The sequence below is a fragment of the Mugil cephalus genome, chromosome 13, assembly GCF_022458985.1.
Source record: "Mugil cephalus isolate CIBA_MC_2020 chromosome 13, CIBA_Mcephalus_1.1, whole genome shotgun sequence".
Lineage (NCBI taxonomy): Eukaryota > Metazoa > Chordata > Actinopteri > Mugiliformes > Mugilidae > Mugil > Mugil cephalus.
Window position 1 is genome coordinate 3,150,275 of NC_061782.1, and position 26,011 is coordinate 3,176,285.

General features: G+C 40.5%; 1 long non-coding RNA gene across 4 annotated transcripts in view; it reads left to right on the forward strand.

Annotated features, from left to right (window-relative positions):
• LOC125019305 overlaps positions 1 to 26,011 on the forward strand; it is a 275,637-nt gene that overhangs the window by 182,828 nt on the left and 66,798 nt on the right. For 2 of the 4 annotated variants that reach the window (XR_007114053.1, XR_007114051.1), the window contains exon 8: positions 6,466 to 7,027. The exons of the other annotated variants lie outside the window; for them this stretch is intronic. This is a non-coding gene — a long non-coding RNA (uncharacterized LOC125019305). Of the gene's footprint in view, positions 1 to 6,465; positions 7,028 to 26,011 lie in introns of those variants that run through there. 4 annotated transcript variants of the gene reach the window in all.

The following is a 26,011-nucleotide window of genomic DNA, read 5'->3' on the forward strand; positions in this document are numbered from 1 at the left end:
GTTTTCAGTCTTTTTGCCTATGCTAACATGCTAACTTGCCAGTTCATTAGGTACGCAAGTCAAAACATATGTTCATCTATGTTTTTAATTTGGAGACTGTGGTTTGTAGCACTATTGAATTGAATTGTTATTTTGGCAAACCCGTTTTAGAGGGCTCAGCCAAATAACAGAAATACTTCAATACTATATCAATACAGTGTTATATATATATATAGTACCAGTCTTCCATTTGCACGGCCTTTACTGCTGCTATTACTTAAGTTGACTTTGATATTACGTTACATCTGTGTATATTTGTGTACAAGCTACTAGACACTCAAGTTTCCCCTCAGGGGATGAATTAAGTATTTTTCTGTTGTATTCTGTCCCCCCAAGTGGCAAAAACTTGGTAAAATTAATCAGTAAATACAGCAAGACGGGGAAAAACCTGCATTATCAGATCAAATTAAGGACAACTGGACTCAACAATGATCCGTATGAACTTGTATGAATTTGGAAAAGTGGATTAGTTAGTTTTAGGTCAATTCAGTTATGATAAATGTAGCTTAATAATTGATGCCAACGCTAACAGCTTTACTGAGAAGTAAAATATTCAGTTTATCGTGCTCAAGTTGGAAGGAGGTGTTGACTTGAGGACACAGATGCCGGGCTACAGATGAGGCTGGGTTTCAAACACAAAAGGTATTAAATAAACAACAAAAAGCTCTGCACAAGGCAGGAAATTCCAAAATCCAAAAGAAATCAACAACAAGACATGGAAACATGGCATGAAGACATTAAAAAGACGCAACAAGAAACAAAGGGAAGGCAGGACTATATATACACACCAGAGGGCTCAGGGCTGACAAGACACAGGTGAGACGCATGAAGATAATCAACGCAGGTGAGACAAATTAATAATCAAGAGACAACGCGGCACAAGACAGGAAATCAGGAAACTTGACAAAATAAAACAGGAAACACAAAACATGACATAGGCAGACATGACAAAGCACAAGTACACACGACAATCAGGAAACTAAGAAACTTGGCAAAATAAAACAGGAAACACAAACATGATCACAAAATAAAAGACGGACACAGAACCTTGACAATCGTTTTATTGTTATTTATTGTTGGAACTGAAATAGTTACTGTCGGTCATAACTACATCAAAACAACAACATCCACAAACTTATCTGACAGCCCTCCAGAACATAACTTAAGAAGTAACTTAAGGTTTGACTTCATCACAACATACAGCATAAATTAACATCAGGTTTCTGTGTCTGGATTCCAGTTGTTTCTTATAATGCAGCGATACATTAACTTTTCTTTTCTTTGGAAATCTGAGATATATATGTAAAAATATATCTGCTTTTCAAATATGTGGTTTAGTTAATTTTCACTTGTCACTTGTTTTTGTCACTCAGTGGCCGTAACCATGGAGACGCCATCTTGCTGTGCATAACCTCTATTCTATTCTATTCTATTCTATTCTATTCTATTCTATTCTATTCTATTCTATTCTATTCTATTCTATTCTGATATATTTAACTTAAAATGGTACACGCCATTAAATTTGGATCTTAAGGGGTTACTCTTAAGGAGCTACAAAGTTCAGAGCCTTTCTGTAATTTGTCGTTCATTCTCCACCAAACACCAAGTATTCATAACAGACTTCACACAGGGAAGGTGATCTTTCTCTGACTGTCTCTTCAGGGATGTCTTGGATGGACATTTTGGAAAGAAGAGAGAACACGAAGAAAGAAAGAAAAAACTGAAGCGGGGTTATCTAGTGGTCAAATAAATGTGAGGATCAGAACACAGTGTCCAGTTGAGTTCGTATCCCAGATCCCAGATCTGCTACCAGAGAGGAAACAGACTTAGAGCATCACTCTTTTGTCTCCTGAACCTGGTTGTTTCTCATCTGTTGGGAAACAGATAAAGAAATTCAGCCAGTTGGGTTCGCTCCTGTGTTCCAGATGGATATGCGATTTGATTCCAGTAAATCCATGGACAGTGAAGTGTTCCATGACCAGAGGTCTGACAAGCCTCTCCATCCAGTATCTCAGCCAAACTGAGCTTTTCATTCCTTATATACACTTAGTTCTTGTTTTATCATCCCAAATGTTACTGTGGCTATGCGTGGTGGTTGTGGGCCAAGAACACTCAACTATTTGCCCATTTTTTTCCCCAGCTCCAACGGTTACTGATCTGTGGATCAGCACTATTAAGTCTGCCAGAAGGTTTATGGTTATATCCTGACTGCTAAAGACCAACAAATCTGGCTAATGTAGCTCATTGGCACAATCATAACTGTCATACTCCAACATGTATTTTTTCAAAATTCCTAACCAACCTGTTCATCAAAAACAGTGACATGCATCAGTTTCATGTATTATACAAGGCCTGGCTGAGAAAACAACATCACCTTAAAGTTCATTTAGTATTTTACAAGATCCTTTCAGCTAACTGAGATCATTTTCATTTGCAGTTTGGTTTTCCTGCACTCTGGCAGGTATTGTTGATGTTCTGATGTTCTCTGCAAATTCTCGCAAATTTGCAGGAGTTTCTGTTATCATGTGTCTTTCTTTCTCCAATAATCTCCACAAGCTGCCAATGTGAAGAAGACACTTCAGATGTTCCCTTCTATTTTCATTTGTCCTTTCCAAAACTGAAGTGAGCCTACGAGGCCTTTCTGTTCAGAACTCTTTGGCTTAAAAGCGGAAGTGCAAAGTTCAGTCTCGACCTCAGTTAAGCAAACAATCTTTCGGCAAAGTGAAAACTTGAACATCTAGCAACTAATGCAAGTGACAGCTAGGCAAAACAATGAAGACGATATGATCTGAAAGCCTCAGAGTGACGACTAAATGGACCTCATCATGGATTGTTTTTTCAGCCGCTACTTTCCAAGCTCAAAGGACGAACTATGAACTTCGGTCCGTGATGCCTTTTTGTTGAGAGCTTATCAAAGAAGTGTCTATTTACTATTGAGTGAGTTTTGAAGTATTTATTTCTCTTTGGCGTCCACTCACTTGACACAACGCAAGGACTAAGGCACTTTATGTGGCTTTAGAAATTCCAACATTGTCTTTGTCACTGCTACAAAATCCAATTCAGTGCGAAAACAACGAAGGCGCTAAAAGGATTAATGATTTAGTCACAGTATTCAAATGAAACAGACCTGTTGCACCTGTTTGCAGCTAAAAGGCATGAATGTTTGGTCATGTGAAAACTCTAAAGTGAACTTAATGTGTAACAGACTCGCAACTCTTATTCTTAATGCCTTCCCCAATACATTTTGGGAAGTGCTCCAGACATTTTTTTCCTAAATGTTTTGCTCAAGTTAAAACATAAATAATAGTGTCAAACCACAAAGTAATAGGGATAGACGGATGGTCATGAATTTAGTTTTAATCCATTTTTGGGGTAACATATGAATCTGCGATAAGATGATAATAACAGCATTTAAACGGAGTATAAGCTCCAGTACCACAATTTTCCCCATGGGCTCATTGGCTTATTATAAGCATGTGTGCATGTGACCTACTCACCAGCCAGCAGAAGGCAGCAGGGTTGCAGCATCCTTTGTCTCTAACCCCCCCACCAGCACCACCTAGACACCCCGGACCCATTCTGACCCCTCGTACACGAAGCTCACATACACAACCCACCAGTTCACAAGACTCCTAAGTGTATACATGCGTGCAAGAGGAAGGCAGAGGAACAGAAAGTTGAATGAATGTGTGTGGTGTGTGTGTGTGTGTGTGTGTGTGTCTGGCACTGATGGGGGAACATGATAACCTTGTCTTCATGCAGGTCCAGGGGGTTGAGCAGAGTGGAGCATGAAGTTTCAGTCCTGCCAAATCCTGCATTTTTAACTCACATACATGCAAGAAGAAGGCCCCAGACACTGAGAAGCATGCAGCTAGGTCCAAATGTGTGTATGGGCATCGCGCCAATGTGTGTTTCTTTGTGTGTGTGTGTGTGTGTGCGCCTTGATGGAAAGCCAAATGGGGATAGGTGTAGAAGTTTCAGAGGTAAACAAAAAGAGAAAAGCCTTTAAAAAGGCACAGAAGGCGAATAAGGTTGTTTAGAGGGTCAGTTTTTACATTTTAACAAAAATCGCCAAAGAAAAAAAAAAGGAGTCAATCGAAGCTAAACTTGAGGTTGGAGTGTGTTCGAGATGAGAGTTAAGAGAAAGGAGAGAGAAACAGCAAAAGATGGGACGAGTCCAGAAGACAGGATCGGAAAAAGACAAAAAAGAGGGGGGGGTGTTGGGTGTAGGTGGTGGGGTAGGGTTTGAATAAAGAAAAGCCTCCCCCAACCCCAGCGCCCACCTGTCTGGCAGTAATGGGAGCCAAATGCTGAAAAGGTCTGGAAGTCACATCTCTGGCTTCCAGCAGTCGGGAGAGTCCGAGCGATGGGATTCTGGACTCCAGATAACTCACCGGCGATTACATTTCCACTTCCTGCTAACTCCCTAAAGATCAGGTCAGATAACACTCGCAGCTTTTTCTCCAGGATGCATGTGCAGCTACATTGTGGAAGATACTGTTGGCGACTGAGGATGTACCTCCTACGCAGCATTCACTAACTCATGAGCGATCAGGTTTTAAAAGGAAAATGGTAACACTCACGACAAACAAGCGGCTCGCAAGTTTTTGTGAGTGTTGCTGAACCACGTTTAGACTGGAAGGTATCAGCTCTATCTGGCAACACTGGTCATCTGTTTTGAGGAGGTGACTCCCTCTAGTGGACTGGAGGAATTTTAGAACATAAATTTTTTTACTTGGACTGGAGTGACGGAGGAAACCCAGACTAAGTAGAAAACACTGAAGACTGATTCCATTGTCTGTCACTGGATTGAGATTTTGAGTTTGAGTGTGGGTTACAGGTGTTTCTGTCTAATATTCCACATTATAAAATTTGACTCTGGCAGGAACCTCAGCTTGAATTCCACTTCTAGGAATGAGTACTTATACTCTGTACCATAATGGCACAAGTGCTAACTCTAATGATATTAACTGAACTGAAAAGCAACGTAGATTTCGGGGCCACTGAAGTTTTAATTAGCTTAGCCTCCTTAGCTCTATTGCTGTTATGTCACGTCAGTTTTTCTCCTGCGTGGATGGAAGTGAACCTTCAACACATTTAAGGCCAAACATTTGTCAAACAATTGTCTGGACTTCACCTCAAAAGATGCAGACTGGTCAACCTGCACCAAGGTATTAGATTCAACATCTAATGATGCATAGCAGTTTTTGTAAAAGCTGAGAAATGTAGCGTCTTTGAGAGCCTGCTAGCCCCCACGCCGCTGGTTTTATTAGAATCATTATCAATTTTATATTCAACTGGTTCATATATTTTGTAGTCTATTTATATTAGTTTAATTAATATTCTGTTCAACTTGCACGCCACAAAATACCGTAAAAAAAAAAAAGGCATCGTTTTTGGACATAGTTTGTACGTTTTCATTCTTTAAACACCAGCACTGTTTCAAAAATACTAGTTTAGCACCGGCATCAGATAAAACCTTCACCTTACCCATCCATCCTAGTGACTACTTCACTGACCACTGACTATTTTATGTTGCATATTGACTGTTCAAAACCAGATGTGTCGCTGCTGGCACAGCTGGTTTTACATCACAGTTTGTGCAATCGTGAAAATTCTAATGTTTTTAATTCACCTTCAAAAAGGTTCTGGGTTTGGATCCGTCCATCCAGCTGACTGGGGCCTTTCTTTCTGTGTGGAGTTTGCATGTTCTCTCTGTGTCTGTGTGGGTTCTCTCCAGCTCCTCCGGCTTCCTCCCCACAGTCCAGAGACACGCTCCTTAGGTTCACTGGTGATTCTAACAACACACAATAAAAGGACACAAAGCGAGGAATCACAAAGGCGGGAAAAGAACAAAGAGCAGAAAGTAAAATCAAAAATAACAAAAATTGGATAGAAAATGAAGCAGGAAACGCAAGAAGGTTGTAGAAAACATTCAGAACTCACAATCACCAATAACAGTGGTGTCATTACGGTAAAGGTCCAGAGTCTTAGGTAATAAAGGGTCAAGTCTTGAGAATTAATGAAAACTAGATGATAATTTACCTCAACTAAAGGCAGTTCCATGTTCTTAGCAATGGGACTGTACCTTAATTCATCTTAAACCAGTAAAGCATCTTGTGTGAACTCTCAAATGATTATTTTTTATTCCAAATGTTGCCCCCCCTTCGCCCGCTGTAAACCCACTGTCATTTAATCACAACATACATAAGAGACCATCCAGCTGCAAATGATCAGACCATCCTACGAGTAATTGAGTATTCAAAGCATAGAATACTGAAGTCATAAGACCAGATATGATATTTATTTGATATGGAAATGTTTATACATATGCATCATGGCTTATTAATTATTCATCTTGTCTTGTTTTTTTTTCTTTTTCCTGGTTGTCTGTAATATACATTATGTATTCTCTTCTTTCGACAGACGCGCCTTTTGAAATGGGAAAAAAAAGACATAAAAAAAGGAAAGAGGAAGGATCAGTTGGCATTTCTTTGACTACAAAAGAGTGAAAGAGGGGAGAAAAACTTCATTATATGGACGAGTGACAAGAAATGTGAAACACGGCGACAGAGAGACACACAGGATGAGGACCTTTTTCTTTTCTTTTTTTTTTCCATCCCGTTTCAGTTTCAGGTCTCAAAACAAAGAAGCCGTCTCTGTGGACCGTACCATCCACAGCACACACACAGACCTCACATCTTACAAACGCTGCCACCAACTATCAACTGTCATTTTTATTCACCGTCCCCCTCGTACGGATGCTACAGCTCCGTATGCTCCCAAACAGGAAGTTAACGCCCTCGTCACTGGTGTCACTGGACTATTTTAACACAGTGAAACCTTCATTTAAACTGTCAGCATTGAGATTTAATGCAACCTTTCCTCAACTAAACTCAAATTCAATCAGCACGTTCGAGTCTAAACTTCTTTACATTTTTGCGTTTTTAGTTGTGCGTAGATGTGTACGTTTGTGACACCTGCACTATCTGTGCTTGATGCAACATTTTGACTATGTTTCATTTGAAAAAAAAAATAAATAAATAAAATAATGCATTGCATATTTAATTAATTGGCAGTTAGTTACTATAAAATCAATTTTTAAAGTAACTTTTAACCCTTTAACGTCCTTTGGGTGGTTTATGGGAGAGTAGTGTCTTTCTGAACCAGTCAGAGCTCTGGACGTGACTTGTGTTTGAGTAAATGCTGCATGATGTAATATGTCATTTTCTTCTTGTTTCATTGATTAAAGTCTTTATAAGACTCAACCAACGCATTTTTTTTTTCAAAGCAAAAAAAAACACAAAAAAATTAGCAAACCCAACAACTTCTTATTATTTTTTAACTGTGTCAACTTACTTACTCAAGAACAAAACCACTTCTGGCTTTTGTGATTGAAACTTCTGAGTCTTGGCTTTAAAAAAAAGACCAAGACCATGAATGAGCTCCCAAATTTTAAGGAACAGCGTTCAGTTTACTTCTGAAAAGTAAGAGTTTTTATGCAAAAAGGCTGCAGTTATGAGAGGTTAGTGTTGCTTTTCAAAATAAAATAGTTCTTGGAGCACGGTTCCCTATTCCCCGCTCCTTCTCCTCAGTCATTTTTCCCATTTTTTCTATTTAAGTCATTAACTCTCTATGTTGTGCGTAGTGTGTGTTCTCCCTCTGTCTGCGTGGGTTCTCTCCGGCTTCCTCCCATTATCCAACAACATGCTGGTTGGGTTCATTGATTCTTAATTGGCCGTAGGTGTGAGTGTGAATGGTTGTGTTTGGTACAGACTGTCTCACTTTTGACTATATTAATAGTGACTTGAATTTTTTCTTGCACAATTTGATCACTGATTGGACTGACCTTTCATCAAAATGATTACTTTATTCATATATAGTTACTTCAAATATATCTTTATTTTGCATTTCACGTTTCTCTCATTGAGGTCAGTGTAGAGTTGTGTGTGTGTTTGTATGACTAGCCACTGTCCTTAGTATATACTGTATATATATTCTTTGCTATATTTTTGATGGTGTGCTGGTGCTATCAGGTCCCACTGGGAAATGTTTTCAGCTTCAGTCACTGTGAGTGTGTATGTGCTTGCATCTGGTGTGTTTCTGTATTTTTTTTTTTCTCCCTACGAGAATGTGTGTTTGTGTGTAACAACAGCGCAGTAATCTGTAGGCGGGTCATCATTCTTAATGCAGCCTGTGTCATCAGTTCCCGTGACAACAGGGGGAATGATGCGGCCGATACATATGAAACAGGGTGCCATGCATAAACATGGAGGCTGCAGGGGGAGGAGGGCGAGGGCAGCACGGGGGCGAGGTTATATGGGGGATGTGTGTGTGTGTGTGTGTGTGTGTGTGTGTGTGTGTGTGTGTGTTTGCTACCCTACCTGGACCTCTCTCTATTTCTTTTTTATTATTCATGAGCCCCCCCCTCCTTCAGCGTGCTGTCACAAGCCCCTCCCCCTGACATGTGAGTGTGTGTGTGTGTGTGTGTGTGTATGTGATGGATGGTGACAGCATCAACGGATGGAAGATCAAGATTAAGATCAAACACAGCTCAACGTCACACTCCGTCAAGTTCACTGGCCGCCATCACACACACACACACACACACACACACACACACACACACACACACACACACACACACACACAGTTAGATACACACAATCAACCTCTACATTTAAGTCCATACGTGCATATAAGTCTTCCTCTACTTCCACAACTAAACACTTTCTTCTGTACTAAACTGCAACACTAGTACATCACAACAGTCCTGCTTTCAAACTATGAACAAAGAGTAAAAGCACAGAGAAATACACTTTAAGGAAAAGTTCTCTGTAGAACTGGAACATCGTTGCCACCTGAAAATAGAACTGGGCGCTAGGACCAAAAATGTACATCACAGTATTTTTTAAAAAATTCTGACGGTATCATGAGATTTTTTTTTTCTTTCATGCATAATCACTGCATTTTCCACTGGTTGAGAGAGGAATTAATGCAGTAGATCAGGTGTCAACGTTTTTCAGGCCAAGGACCCGAAACTGATGGAGAGATTAAGCAGAGACCCCCTACGTATTATATGTGTTCTATATTAAACTCAGCCTAGTGCTATTTATATATACATTTTTTATTGTCATTAGGCATTCAATATTGAGCTATCCCTTAAATATGTTGGGTTTATGTTAAAGAAATTTAAATGCGTGGGGGAAATATAAAGAAATATACATAAAAATGTCTAATCAACCAAAAATTTAACAACCACTCTGCAGGGGTAATAACAGTTCCACATTAATAGTAAAACAGGTTTGCACATGGCAGAATTAAATGTTTAAATGTGATCAAGATGAAATGAAGAAACAGGGACAATTACAGTTTCACTTACTTTAACATATTTATTCATATTGTCTGTAATGTCAATAGCAACAGGACCGACTACCGTAATAACTGTAGTCTGCGTGCAACAATTTTTTTCTCATTTATAAAAAGCTAAAATTGGGGACACTTTTGGGGACAAGTCATTCAAAACGGGGTCTGTCCCTGGTCACCCTAAAAAAAATAAAAATAAATAAATGGTCTTCTCGCATCATGCATGTTTAGAAGCGCTACATTGAAAATGGTCCAGTCTGAAACAGTGTCTTGTGGTGCAACATTCCAAATGCTGTGTAATCAAAAAAATAAATAAACAAATAAATTAAAAATTCATATCAACACACACAAAAAAAATACCAGTATATCACCCAGTGCCACCTGAAACTCTTCAGGTAGCAAAAATCGAATTTGAAAGTCAACTCTACGGACTCTGAGTGCAAAGGAATGTGTGGAAGCCTTAATAGAGGAATGCATCATCAACATAAAAAAGACTTTTTGCAACATACTATCACATAGTAGCACTATTAATATAATTGATTAAAACAGAGACAGATATGACCTGTGTGCGCCTGGCCAAGACTTTATACTGTCTGCAGACACACAATATAAAATATAAAATAAGGCAATTTTAAAAAGAAAATGCATTTCTTTCTTTCTTTCTTTCTACAAATGTTTTCTTTTAGGCTACCATTCTTACATTATGTATAATAACGCATCATTTCTAAGGCCAGTAATAACTATAGCAGCCAGATAATGTATGGAAAATACCTACCCGAACCTAAATACACATATGCCACAACACCCTCTAACATACTCTAACACACACAACTCACCGTGTACACTCTAGTAAAGTTAAAAACTAAAAATTGTCTACAACAGTGGGGACTAGCTGTTTTCCTGTTTGTTATGTCTGTGCAAACACAGGCTTTTGTCGGGAGATGTGTGCTCGGTATTTACAGGTAGGATGAAGAAGGTGGACACTGGGTCTTTATTTGTTCAGAGAGAACGCAAACACACACACACACACACACACAGAGCGCAGAGGCAGCGAAGGCCTCCTCACTCCACACACAGCATTCCAAAGGGAGATGTTTTCAATTCACTCATTATAGACGGGTCGCACGGGGTCAAGTTCAATGCCAGGGAAAAAGAGCGGCTACACTGAGGGGAGTGCCACACACTCATATGCACGTCCACACACATGCACACACAAACGTGCAGTGAACACAGCGCGGGCAAAATCATCGCCGGTGGAGTTTGGGATTTGGGGGAGATGCAACCAAAATTAGCCTCATTGTGTTTGTTTGGATTTCAGTGGAAGAGTTGCAGGAAATAAGAAGAAAAGATGGTGGAAATAATCAGATCAAAGCCTCTCGGAGGGATGGAGGGATGGAGGGATGGCAGAGGCCGGAGTAGGGCACTGGTTTGGTGTCAAAAGGAAGCTAGTCAACATGTCAACGGTGCGTTTAATGGTGGCGTTAGTATGCATCACAGCCTCCTTCACTGACTCCTTCCAGTTTTCATTTCTCTTCTTCTTGTCTTCTTTGGCAGAAACATAGACATAAAACTCTCGAGCAACTGAATAACGTTGCATTTGAAGTCACCATCATGGAGATGTTAATCTGACACGCTGTTACAAAACAGAGAGAGCAAAGAAAAAGAAAGTGCAAGTGAGATCATCATGTTGTCCACACATCTGGCGGTGCAGGAGAGAAAGAAGTGCTTTTGTGAGGATTAATAGAGAGACGGACGGAGAGCAGGGACGACCGAAACTATGGATTAAACCGGTCTTTCAGTGTCCTGTTAATGAGCCCAGTGAGGGACGTCCCTCTATGAACACACATCAATAAAAAAAAATCAATTTAAATCATTTTTATTTATATAGTGTCGATAACAATACAAACCGTCTCAAGACGCTTTTAGCTGAAAGAAACCTTGAGAAACCTTGAGACAGTCATGAATTACACTAATGCAGACACAAAGGCATGAGCTAGTCTTTCAGCAGGGCTCTGAGACAGGATGTCCCTAATTTTCAGGGCAGTCTTGGTCACTTGCTTGATCTGCGAATTAAAGGACAAATCTGTGAGTCTGCATCACAGCTTACATCATGCTCAGGTAACCGAGTGAAATGCAACATTTTCAAACTGTCCTGAAACAATCTGTCCTCCAGTTCAGCCTTCAGTTAGGTTAAGAAACACTTATCTTTTAATCATCAGAGAAATTTCTTTTCCGGTTGTTATATGTTTTAAAAAGAACTGAGTGCTGTCCTTCTATGTTGACGCTGACAGTTTTAATGGTTGACCCTGGTCAATCACAGTTAGGGGTAGGGTTAGGGTTAGGTGTTTAAGGGGTTAGCAGAAACCCAAAAGTGGCCCAAAGTGATGCCTGACTGAAAGAAAGATCCACAAAGATCATCACAGAACTGCTAATAGAAAATTCATCACAAGCGTCCATTGGCCACCGTCTTCTTTACGATGTCGTTTCGTTTCTCTGCTCCGTCCGGTAAATAACCGGTGGGCTTCCCTCTGTCCGCTCTGTCCAACAGCAGCAGCAGTCGCTCTGGAGCTCTCTGACAAACCATTGTTTGTTTTGTGACCTCATTATGATGACAAAGTGAACCGCAGGATCCTGGGAAGTCTTTTTCGATGTTTACCAGCGTGTAGAGAAAAAGGGATTTTTGTTCCACCGACAGCTGTTATGAATCTTCAAAACACTGGACGCATCAGTTTATTGACAATCTTCAGAACAAATAAAGGTGAAACGCAACGGTTTATGTTTTAAAAAGTGTCTATCAGAATATTTAGAATATATGCACGAGTCAAATTGTGCTTTACTCAGCCTCTGTCTGCTTCTCCAGATAGTTAATGGTCCGTTTCCCTGCACAGTGCTGCACCATCTTCATCAGAGGCAGAAAGAGAAGTAATTAAAATGTCTTTACTTGTAGCTTAATTACGAGACAGCCAATGAATCTCTTTGTCAGAGTTACTCTTCTCTCCCTGTTCCCCCCCTCCTGCATAAAACAATAAAACCTCTGTTAGAAATGTAATTTTCTCTTTGTTCAGATTAGATACCGGCGCCTTTTCTTTTTCTTTTTTTTTTTTCTTGTCTAAGTTGAAACGTTGAATCAAATCAAAGACGAACAACGTGCCTCTCCTTTCTCTTGCCCCCACCCCAAGATTCCCCTACACTGTAGCCATGGAAATGGGACTTTGGGGATGAAAGGAAACCATAATTTTGTGGCGGGATTAATTTGGAGACATGAGCGATGCCAAATGAAATCCCTGTCAAAACCTCTGCTGATTCTTTTCATCGCTTGCAGATCCCTAAGAAATCTGTTCCCCATGGCGTTTATGATTTGACAGTCCAGTAGTTTTGGACTTAGTTCCCCCCTGATACCTCTGACATGTTGACATTAAGTGGTTGCCGAGACAGGCAGCACCCATATTTCAATCACCATTAAGCAGAGGGTATTTGCCGTTGGCTTGGATGGAAAGAAGCGCCGGTGACAAACAAACATTCACAGATACAACGTCGGACAAACAACTGTAATTACATTAGAGCGGCAGCCATTTCCTGGGTGTGCAGGAAAGTAAATATAGTCCACACCTGACCCCTTGATCTATCAAAAAAAAAAATAAAAAAAAAACCTGGCTGATTGTTTACCGGTGTCCTTGTCGAATGTCCTTTTTTTCGCATCAGTCCTGTCAGCTGGAACAACTTTGCACTTCCTCATCACTTTTTACTCTGACAAAGACCCGACTGTGAGAATAAAACTGCGCGAAGGTTCTTTTCCCCTCATCTTGATCTGTCGGTATATTTCATTTTCAGCGTCCACAAATCCACAAAGATAATGACAACAGCAACAAAAGACTACGTATTTGCTTTTTTAAAAATGTTTATTTATACTTACTATCATCCAGAGGTCCAAATCAGAGGTATTTCCAATAATCTGTATGTTTAACTGGACCTAGTTAATGTTGAGCACAGGTATCCAAACTTTTTTGACTGAGGGAAAAATATGGAAACATATGGAAACATCGACAAAGGACTGGGTCTATCAGGTAACATGTATCTGCACATAAATGTAGGTAAATTAAATTAAATTAAAACATTTTAATAGTTCATTTATATATAAATTATAGTTAAAGGCATGTTCTTAGGAGGGTAAACATATAATTGCGGGACTCTTTTAGTTTATCATAGTTGATCACAGTTTTCAGCCCTAAAATCAACATGGCCGCCTAGAAACAATCACCACGTGACATTTTTACAGAAAGATTCTTCTAAATATCAAATATACAATTGAGTAAATCGAAATTGAAAGTTATTTATAAATATATTGTAATAACTTCCAACAATTCACACACTACTTTATATTAAATAACCAATAAAGAGGAGCAAGAATAAAGCAGGTCACATTATTTGGATTTAACACACGTCCTTTAGAGGTGGAATGTCATGTGTTTGTAATGTGTAACTTAGCTGGAAGTGATTTCTCAGACACAGATGCAATTTTTGTTATTTAAAATATTGCCAAAAAATAAATATCTGTCGAGATTATCTCAACAAAAAGAACACAATCAAAACACATTTTGAATGAGCTCATTTTATCATTGTTTAGCTAATTATTTAGTTACATTTTCGTGAGATCTAGTCATTTTTATTAATAACTGTTTCCATAATAAAATAATATGAAATAAATTATGGATTTTGTGTAGACGTGATCATAAGGTACATATAAACTTTTTTTAAAATAAAAAAGTATTAAAGATATATCCCATGAACTTCAAAAGTGCCTCAGTTATATTTACATCCATGATTTTAAGGATCACATGGCCACATACTATAGCGGCTAGTAATTCTGATTCCTCTCTCTGTAACACCGTAGTCCTGATAAAAGTATTGCAAAAAGATGAAATGAATGCAATTTGTCCAGCCGAATAATTTTCATTTCACCTCCCTCCTCATCGCTTCCCAAGCCCTCGACGCCCACAAATCACACCTTGCACGAACACGTCCTCCTTCTTATTTGTGTACAAGAGAGAATTAGCATGATACCAGTCCGCTCGGCCCATTCACATTCAACACGCAGTCGTACTCTCACTCTGAAACACACACACACACACACACACAGCCACACAGAGGAAAACCCGACACGGCAACCCACATCAGCTGGGACTTTATGAATCTCATATCTTCCGGATATACCTGCACACTACGTGGCTTACCGCCTATCCACCTGAAATCCAACCAAACAAAGAAATATATTCCCTCAGTAGAACGCTTTCTTACCGGAGGCTTTGCAACCACCAGCTGAGCTCTATTTAAGCAAACTTCCAATATCGTAGCCTACATTCAATTTGGGACCTGGAGAAAACGGATCCACCAGCCAGGCAGGGAAGCCTTCACTCTTAGAACTTTATGTGGTGTTTTAGCAGGACAGATGTATGCGCTAATCTTTTTTTCTTATTTTTTTTGCCTTCCCCTGGGTCTATTCTTCTGTGAGGGGAAAGTTTCTGCTGTAGACGAAACTTCCGTAGACCACATGAGAGGGGTCCACTACTGGGGGGGAAAGTGAGTATGAAAGATGAGGGGTAAGGTCAGTCGATAATGTCTGGAAAGTTGTTTTCCGCAAGATCAGAGCGGTATTTTTTCTAAACGCTGTCACCTTCGTCATCCCTAAACGAATGCACGTCCTTCCTTTTCGTAACATTTCCCGATGCGCCCGTCAAAAGGCGTTCGGCAACCGCCACCGTCAAACAGGCCAACAACTTTAGCCTGATTTCACTTTCATACGTTTTTTTACAAACCGGTGCAATGCATTATGGATAATCCTGAAGGTCAGGACAAGATCACAAACAGGAGAACCACTGCCCACTAAACTTGTGACACTCCTCGCGCCGAAGAACGATGCAAACACATGACATATGTTCCATGTTTCAAACGGCGAGACCCGAGTTTCCAACTGGACCGTTTTTGTTCTGCAAGTGCACCCTGTCCATTGGTATACAGTCGGTAGGGTGAAAGGGGCTGTCCCTTTGAAATGATAAGTAGAGTCTTCGTACACTGAGGGACTGCCATTGAAGTCTTTGTTTGCCCGTCAGTGGCTCTGAGGCGTCTGTGAACTTGAGGGTCGGCACAGAATAGAAATGACCAAGTAACCTAGTTCGAGGTCAACTAATGAAGGAAAATGTATTCATATATTTTCCTGGTTGTATTAGTTCATGCAATATGCTTCCCTTTGAAGCCCAAGGTTGCAGGTTCATTTTTGAAGCGGTTTTCAATCATCCCTTGGCATTGAAGTTTCTTTTGTGCTCGGTATCTGGGCTCCATGAGGCTACGAGTTCTGTTCATTTTGAGAATATCTACATACGCTACATGTCCTATAAGGTATACTTTAGCGGGCTGCATGTCACAGGAAAGCGAGTTTATTTGAATACGCATTAAATACGAATGAGCAGTCGGAATAAGCTCTACAAACTCCAGCAAGTTAATATGTAGGACAGACTCCGTCTGAGTAGTCCTCTCTATTCTTTTTTTTTTTTTTTTTGGACTGTCCATCCCTTGGGCTGCCGAGGTTCGTCCAAACCTGCAGCGGCACAGTTGCCTCGAGCAATTTTTCCCCTCCATCATCACCTGTATTAAACATTCTCACACACCCCATCCCTGCTGACATACCACCCCCCGCTACCTCGCCACATCCTGGACCCATTTCCCCACATTTTTGAGGCTCATCCGAGCTGGACCCCCTGGTCAGATTCACAGCGGGGACCCCTCCAGCCCATCAGAGAAGTAATTCACACTCTGCCTCATTTGAGTTATTTACTCTATTACCACCCTGGCTGGCCCATTCCCTGTAGCTACCCACTGAGACCTGGAGCTCAGGCTGGGTACCCGGACTCGATGCAGGACTGGCAATGCCCTCCGAAGCCCTCCCTCCCTCCCCCTCCGTCTTCTACCACATTATGACGGGCGCTGCCACCTCAATCTGCAGCTGGCACAGTATGTGGGGGGTTAGGGACAAGATGAGTGTGGAGATTGCTCAGCCAGCTTGGAGTAGAGAGGTGTGGACGCCATATCAATGTGTGTTCATGTGCATGCACGTGTGTGTCAGGCACATCCTCTCCCCATTGGTAGTCTTCTGTAAGTCATTATCACACCCAAAGCCTGTGCTTCTCTCAGATGACTTGATAGATTTACATGACTCCGTCTGGGGACCTGTGAAAAAGACAGGGTCCGGTGGAAAAAATGAGAAAGAGGACCGCGCCATCATCCTCTCCAAAATAAGAAGAGGGACAGCGCAGTCACACCTTAATAAAAGATGTCCCTTTTTGGAGGGCGGACGGGCGCTCATCGTACTTCACACAATAGGTGCAAGTCTCCATGTCTCCCATTGTAGAATTGAAACAGCCCTTCTCATCAAAGATCCCCTCAAGCTCATCTGCCAGGGCTGGAAATGAATGATTTCGCCCATCTTCTTCATCTCATTTCAATCTCAAGCCATGTCACTTTCTTTCGCTTGTTGCTATTCGGCATTATTCCGGCTTTTATGAATTTACCTGACGGTAATGCATTGTCTTCAGTGACTCAGAGGGTGTCAGAGTAGATGTGACTATTTGTGATGCCAGTAAAGTCCTCGTTGCAGATAGTAGGGGAGTTCAGAGCTGACCTCAACCTGGGCAGATTTTAGGCAGCTTTGACCCTCATGCAACTAAAAAAAAAAGATATAGAATACACACTTGATTCTTATATGTATATATATATATATATATATATATATATATATATATATATATATACACATATATATATATATATAAAGCCATCACTATATAGTTCGGATGTGTGTGCTACACAAACCCTCGTAGATACTCGGCACAGAAACTGAGTCCATTGATGAGGAGGAAATTAACATGAGAGTAATGTAAAACCATGAACTCTCATGTATGAAGGCAAGAAGTTAGTTGCATTAGCTAAATAACAAGTAGCCACTGAAATAAATAAACACGTTTTAGAGTTATGAAACATGTAGGAGATCTAATTAGAAAGTCTATGAACAAAACAGCTAGAAACATATACTCTACTGGTCAAAAGTTTTAGAACACTCTGATATTTATATATGCATGGAATCAATATCTCATCTCATCTCATCTTCCGTACCGCTTAATCCTGCACTAGGGTCGCAGGGGAGCTTATCCCAGCTACACCCTGGACAAGTCACCAGCCTATCGCAGGACTAACACAGAGACAAACAACCATTCACACTCATACGCACACCTCAGGTCAATTTACCAACTTACCAAAGTCACCAATTAGCCCCGGAATCAGTATATAACACAAAATATATTGTAGCAATGGGGGACACAGGAAGTAAAGAGGACAGGAAGTGACATCACTCATAAGGAGGGAGACACCTGAGCTGAAAAACAGAGAGAGAGAGAGGAGGGAAGTTCAAACAAAGGAAAAAAGGAGCCTGAAGCAGAAACAGTGTGAGAAGTGAGACAAGGAAAGGAAGGAAAAGAAACCTGAACTGGGATAAAAAGCTAAATAAAGGCGGCACGTTGAAGGATCGGTTTAAGGAGAAGAGGACTGAGCTCCGTGGAACAGGGAGACAGTCTCAGGCCTGTTTGGAATCAGAAAAAAAAACCCTCTCCCGGACCGGGTCAAGGCTTCTCCATGTGGCTGCTAAAACCACCTCTACCTCCCTCATTCACTCGTCTCCAAACTGAACTGAACTGGATTCTACACACACTCTCACATTCGTCCTTGTGAACTGGACTGAACTCTGACCTCAACACACACACACTGATTACTAAAGGACTTATTGACTTATTGAGCTGTTTTGTTCCGGATTTTTGCTTGAGAATCAACTTTTGCTTTCATGCCTATCTTAATTTGGTTGAACATGAGTTGATTTGCTTGTTGATTTGTATTTGTTTGAAATTTGACTGATTATCTGAGTATTAAAGCTGTAATGAACGTTTGGTGTACTTAAAAGAAAAGCTAATCCCTAAACAGATTTTTTTTTTGTTTTCCTCGTGGTGTTAATTTAGTAGGGAGTGTGTTCACATGTTGGGTCTTTTTCTTACCTCTCCATTTATCTACACAAAAATAAAACTTGAAATTATCTTTCTGACAGCGTGAATCCTGTCTGGCGCCTAACGTTCATATTTTGTGTGTTTGGAGAGGCGACCTGTGCTACGATGTTCTAAACTAAGGACTCATCACAGTAACCGTCTTTGACTGATTTAACATGTGGACACACTTGTGTCATTCTTTCTTGCTCAAATGGAAATCAAATATTTTTCAGGGAGTTCTTGGCCCTTGTAGGATACTTTGCTTTCACTCTTCTGTCCAGTTCATCACAAACCAGCTCCATGGGGTTAAAGTCTAGAGACTGGGCCGTGGTCCACTCCATGTTCTCAAGCTTTCCATCTTGATTTTGGACTAAAGTTTTGGGTCATTATCTTGCTGAAGGATGAAGCCCTGACCAACTATACCAGACGACACTGATGCTGATGCTAAAACTTCAGTGTATATGGAATAGATTCAGGTTAAAAAAAAAAGAAACAAACAACCACAAACAGGACCCTGATTCCCAGAAGTATCTTCTGGCTACAATAACTTCCATACACACTTTCAGAACTAGACAAGGATTGTTGTTGCAAAGAGGTTCATATAAAACACATTTGAGCGAGGACGATATGTCATGTTGTAAGTTTAGGATGAATAATCTGTAAATCATCACACAATTAAAGAAAAATCCTCATTGCCTCACCCATTAAATCCATGAAACACCCTTGCAACACATTTAGTCTATTAAGTTTATGTTGCACAACATTTTGGATCTCTTAAACAAAATAAATAAAATCTTTAGTTGCTTTATTTGCATGTCTGTGTGTGTCTCTGTGTGTGTCTCTGTGTGTACATGCATAGACTGAGTTGTGTCAGAACAGCTGCAGGCTGTTACGATTGGTGTTTGCCCTCTTGCCTCTGCAGCTCTGCTCGGTCGGGTTGAGGCAGCAGGTGTTGATGCTGCCTCCGTTCAAAGTGTCGCTCACACCATTTAAAAAGTGAGGACACACTCTGCTGTTCTGCATATGTCGGGGTTCGGGGGTCTCAGTGCTCTCCGGTCCGCCTGGGTGGGATTTGGTCATTGACACATTAAATTGACTTCCTAACAGTTTCTCTTGCCCTTTTTTTTTTCCCCCTCTCGTGTTCTCGTGTTCACGTTTCCATCGTAAATGGATTATTTGCTGGTTATTGTGTTGCTTTCGGTGCCTAGTATGTCACCTCTGTCTATGACTTCAGATTCATGTAAAAAAGAAAAAAAAGGATGCAAGAATGGTCTTGTTCTGGTTAAGTAGGAACAACATTCCTGCAGACATCACGGCCCTTCAGCTACTGATATGAAACTTCAGAGATTTAAGACAGAAACCAGCATCATTTAGTGAAGTTAAAGAACTAAAACTTTACTGTGAAGTTTGTTGGTGTAATTTTTCAAAGTAAATGTGTTATTCTAGTATTTTGAGATTCGAAAGTTTTACTGAGATTGGAAACAAATCTCTTTTCTTGAGTTTTTCCACATATATAATACATATAAATGTAAACACACAAACATTTATGGACACATCCCTTCCACCATCAAACACTCAGGTTAAAGAAAATGCTGCAAAAATTAAATAAAATAATACAAAAAGAAAATAAATGAAAATAAATATATGAATACAAAAAATAAATAAAATTTCTATCAATTCAATTTAAATAAAACCTAGATAATATAACATTTTATGAATAATATTAGTTATAACAATTAATATTGATCTTATTGGGTGCTACACTGCAAAAACAGCATTACTACAAAGAAGCAAAATGTTCTTATATTCAATCAAATCATCTTGTGTTAAGAAAGCTTTTTTTGCTTGACAGAAATTCTTTAAATAAGCTGAGTTCTGAACAAAATATACGATATATTTCTTTGATACAAGGACGTTTTGCTTTCTTGAAATTCCCTTTTTTGCAGTTTACCATTTTATTTTAACAGTTTCTCTCACTGATTTCCACTTGGTCACGTCCCAGAAATTGAGTTGTCCCGTATTTCTTTGAATTTATTTTAAATGTTTTTGATTTTCCCTCTGACCGTATATGTTCATTTCTCCAAAGCGAGGCACGTTGCAGCAGATCACTCTCCTGGCTTGAAGCAAGTTGATCAAAGATGCTGTTTTGCGTCTTGGTGCAAAGTGAATAGGACAGATATGTAGTATCCAGAACTTTGCCTCGAGAAGGACCTCTGTGGCAGCTATATGTGAGACCTTTTTTTGAGCCTTTATGGTCGTATATTGACTATAAAAAGGGTTTGTCTTGGCACAGGCCCAGGGGCCTGAGGGGCCTGAGGGGTGCAGGGTATGAGCCAGAATGTTTCTTTCTTTCATCACTATCCAGGTCCTTCCATATTAAGTGTCTGGAAATTGGGTGCATGCAGTTTTTTGTACAGAGTTTTTTATGCCCAGAGCAGGATGCAGGAAACCAACACTGATACAGAAACCTGTGCTGTAATTAGCCGTCTATATATACAGCATAATGTGTATCAGAGTCTCTGTGAAGGTTTTCTATATATAGTGTCTTGTTTTGTATTATATTAAAAGTGTGGTGCACCAGGAGTTTAGAGAGGAGGTTGTATTAAATCTGACTTATATTTCTTTCAGCAATGCATTTGGAAAAAAAATCTAGGATGTCAAACAAGATCAGTGAACCATCGCTACCAGATTATCAACTAAAATACAACTGACTCATAAACATGTTGTGTTTTTACAGGTCTAACCTTTAGCTCTTGGGTTCAGCTGTGTCTTTGTTCCATCATTTTCCTCCTCGTTCCCTATCATTTCTTCACTGCTGCCGTCTAATGGAGGCAGCCATAGCCATCACAGCAATCACCAATTAAAGTGATGCATTATTCGTCAAACAGCGACTGAGGGAATACTTTATAATTGGGACATATGGTTCATTGAAACAAATATCTTTAATGAAGCCTCTGTTCCTTTAAGAGCGCCAATAAGTCACGGCGGTGGGACAGGATGGACCGTGGAATTAGAAAGATATACCCAAATGTAATGAAGTTTAATCTGATGAGTTAGACCTCTTCCCTATAGCATGCCAAAATATCCACCTCTTAACACTTAATTGAATATTAGGGTATATACTGAAAGGATCCAAGGACAGACAGACACTCTGCAAATAAGGATTTAAATGAAGTGTTATGCAGAATCAGAGAATGTCTCTCTGTTTAAGGGATACCGTCTCAACCCTTCTCCTGCAAATGCACAAGTAGTTTTTCAGGCCACACACTCCTGGAAACATGGGGCCTTCAGTTGCCGCGGCCCTGACTGTCAATCGTTTCCAAAAGCTGACGGATGCTCTCTCTAAATGTCAGAAAAAGCTCTCACAAAAAAAAAAAAAAAAAGGCTGGAGATCCCTCATCCGTCCATCAGGGTTTAACTGCAAACCAGCCGAGTGGAGCTCACTAACACCGCAACAACTACGAGAACGTTAGCAGGGATTAGTGATCACTGGTGATGAATAATATCAGTTCTAGGAGGATGTTGCTTCATGAGATCTTACAGATGGACACGTGTAAGATTAAACTGTTAAACTATGGCTGGGTGGTACCACCAAAAATATATATTACAGAATTATTTTATCATGTATAATCAGGTGTCCATAACATTTTCTACTGGTTGAGAAATTAAAGCAGTAGATTTTTGCACAACCCTGTGTTAGCACCGACTCCTGATTTACAGGATTTACAGCTCAGAGATAGAAACAAAAGAATTAAATGTTATCAAGATGAAATGAAGAAACAAGGACAATAACAGTTTGATTTATGTTGTCATATTTATTCATATTTAAACATATTTAAACTCTTATGTCTGTAACGTCAATAGCAGCAAGACCGGCTACTGTAATAACTGTAGTCTGCGCGCAACATTTTTATTTCTCATTCATAAAAAGCTAATATTGGGGACATTTTCGGGGACAGCTTAAGCCAGGGGACAGGTCACTGTCCCCAGAAATCAGGGACGTCTGGTCGCCTGTTCTGTCCTTTTATTCTTTGGATAAATTGATTAAAGATGTATTTATAATAAAACTTCTTAAATCTTTTTGCACCTACTATGCAAATGGATGGATTGAATTATTTTGTCATTTTATTACTGTATTAATTAAGAATAATGTGCTGTCATTGTATTTTTGTGTGTAAAATTAAAAACTATAAATAAAAAACTTTATTGAGCTATGGCTTCCAAACATATTGTGAAAAATAAATGAAACTCGTGTTGTCTAACCAGGAGCCGATCTCACAGTCTGAACCGAATGGGTGACATCATCTACACCAGACCTTTCCATCTTCACCACACCTCACACCTCACAGTTGCACAGTTACACAGTTGTGTATACAAATACACCGGTATGAATATTAAGATTTATTTTTATAACGATAAAAAATTCCGATATTCCACTATACCAGCAGCCCTAAGTGAAGGCAGGAACTAAATCAATCCCCAGATATCTCAAAGTATGTTCTTTGATTGTTAGTTGTGTGTTTGTAATGCACAGTGCGTACTGCTTTGAAGAAACCGGCCACTTCTTTATATATGAGTGTAACTCTGTTTCCCTCTGCCCCTCCCTTCCACATCCCAGAAGTGAAACCCACCCTTTCATAGCTACCTGTCGCCCTCTCCCTTTTATAACAGGCTGAATACATTGAACCTCTCCCCTCCAAAACTCATATGGGACCACCTCTCATCATTCCCTTCATTATCCATTCTTGCCACCCCTTCTTTTTTTTTTTTTTTTTTTTCTTGTTTCTTTTCCTCGCGGCTCCTCAGCTTCTCTTCTCCCTCCCTCTGTTCGTCTGTCGGTCTGTCTGGCACCTCGAGCGCCGCTAAGCCTTCAACCAGTGTCAAAACGTACGGAGCTGGAACAGTGACTCTGCTGTGTTTAGGTGGCGGCATTCACGCACACGCACACACACACACACACACACACACACACACACGCTCGCAGAAGCAAATGTGCACAAATGCAGCCATTCCCTCTATGAGTGCACACTTGTTTATACACACATCTGCACTCACACACAGATGCACACATGCAAGTTCAGGCTTGTACGAGTGTGATCTGTCAAAGACACATGCACACACACACACACACACACACACACACACACACACACACACACACAAGTTGGATGTGGGTAATAAACAGCAGAGGAGCAGAACATCAGTCACATGTGTTTACATTATGGCATGGAGACAGATATGACACGAACCAGCCCCTTAACAACAACACATTTACACACACACACACACACACACATTCACAGCGATACTGTGAGTTATTGAGTCAGACAAGTCAAAGCCTTCCAAAGTTGTGTGTGTGTGTGTGTGTGTGTGTGTGTGTGTGTAATAATCCATTGGTTCTGTTCTGTGCTGATTCCGGGCGCTAAGCCCTGCCACAATTATTCAAATCCAGGCTTTTAGTTGCAGCACACCTCTCTCCATGGGCCTATGAGCCGGTAATCTTGCCTTTGGCCCTGCATTTCAAATGGCCTTAACTCCCATAAGGAATGCATATGAAGAGGAGCCACTAGTGGCTTAATCCGCCCTGTTTAAGTTGCTGAAACGTACACCTGTCACGGCGTCTCGCGCTGGAGCTCGTGGCTACTGATAGCTCGGCTCTAAATCCAAAGGCATGTAGCTTTTTAGCCCCTTTAAAAAGAAAAAAAAAATATTATCAGGCTGTTATTTATTTTTTTGCAGGGAGGTGTCGGGGTAGAGCTAGAGACGACATCGAATATATTCTTTTTCTTTTTCTCAGCCTGGCTTGCTTTATTTCCATCATTTGCCACTTGTTTTTACCTTTCGCCCTCTCTAATATGGCTGGTGCTGTCATTATCCCTTCTCATGCACACACCGCCTTAGTCATTGCTATGTTTTTATTTACAAATCCATCCATGGCAGGATTCCTGCACATTTATCCTCTCGTTTGAGCTCGAAATGTTTAAAATACAGTCACCCTTCTAAGGAAATACAGGAATCCGTGTTTCTCCGAGGTACAAGCCGAATTGGGAAAGACAGCTTTTCAGTTTTCTGGAACAACCTACAGTCTAACCTCCAACTTAACTCAGTATCCCTGAATGACTTTTTAAAAAGACGGTGAAATCATTTGAGTCCAGTTTGCCTGCGTGCAAATGTTTTACCTGAGGCATTTCTATGTTTTGCAACTGAAAACCGTGTTGCTGCCACTCTTGGCCAGGTCTCCCTCGGAAAAGAGATTTTTTTAAAACAAAGGCTTGAAAATGAAAAGCAAGTGTGTCCTAATGGGTCAAAGTAAACTCAGAGTTGTACCAAGCACATTGGCACAATCAGACAAAAGTCACAATTAACTGAATAAAATCGCACATGCTAATTAATTCTAGATTTTCAATGATGTTTTGATCAGCAGATACAAGATGTAGATGTGGAAACATATTAGTCATATTAGTCTTGTTCGTGCACCATTTCTGTTGATCAAATAAATAAATAGTTAAATAACAGAAAATTGCATTCGCAGGTGTCTTCATCAGAGCACCGTGTAGAGCTAAATCTTAATGTTAATGTCATAAACACTAAAACTGCAAGTTGCACAAAACTACATCTTTCTTAAAACAGAAAAAGAATAGAAAAGGTTTAAGACAATGAAAAGCATCATCTCCACCCAAGCTAGTTATTACAGTTAAAACAGAGCAGAGTACCGAGTGCTTGGCCCACACACACACACACACACACACACACACACACACACACGCACACACTCGGTGTCTGTGGAAGGGACAGCGATCAGCTCAGGACAGCTGCAGAGCAGCCTCAGGTAAGACAGAATCTCGCAGCCTCTTACACAAGGGACCGGCGTGTACTCGACATCTGTCGACGCAAACACACTCGCACACAAACGCGGACACACATACACACTCTTTGAACTTCATTTTTTTTTTTTTTTTTCTTGGCTAACAACAAGCTTTTGTTTGAGCCAGCTGCAATATGTTTCAAGTAGACAACTTTGCAACTTGGTACAAATCTCCCAAACTCTCACAAGTGCTGATCAGAGCATTTGGTGCCCAAAGGTAGGAGAGTTCTCAAACGAGCTGAGGGCAAACATACCAACACACACACACACTCACACACACACAGACACGCACACAGCCAGCCTCCCAGCAGTCCTCAGTTGGCATGCGTAAGCCCCAGCAGCTGCTGACATCCAGGCTGTCTGGGCCTGGACTTTTACCCAGAAGACGGGCACTGCCAGCGGGCTGATGCAGTACCCGTGGCCCGGGCCTGAAATAAGGCCTTTAGAGGTTTTGTCCCACTGGCTTGTGTGTGTGTGTGTGTTTAATATTGCTTTATGTGTTGGCAGTAAAGCACTGGCCATCTGGATATCTGAACCCTCAAGGAACACGTAGCATTATAGAGGGATTACAGCTACCCCGGCTATTTACAGCCCCATGCACGGACACGGACACACACATACAGTACGACACAATCAGCCACCCACCCTACAGGTACGCACA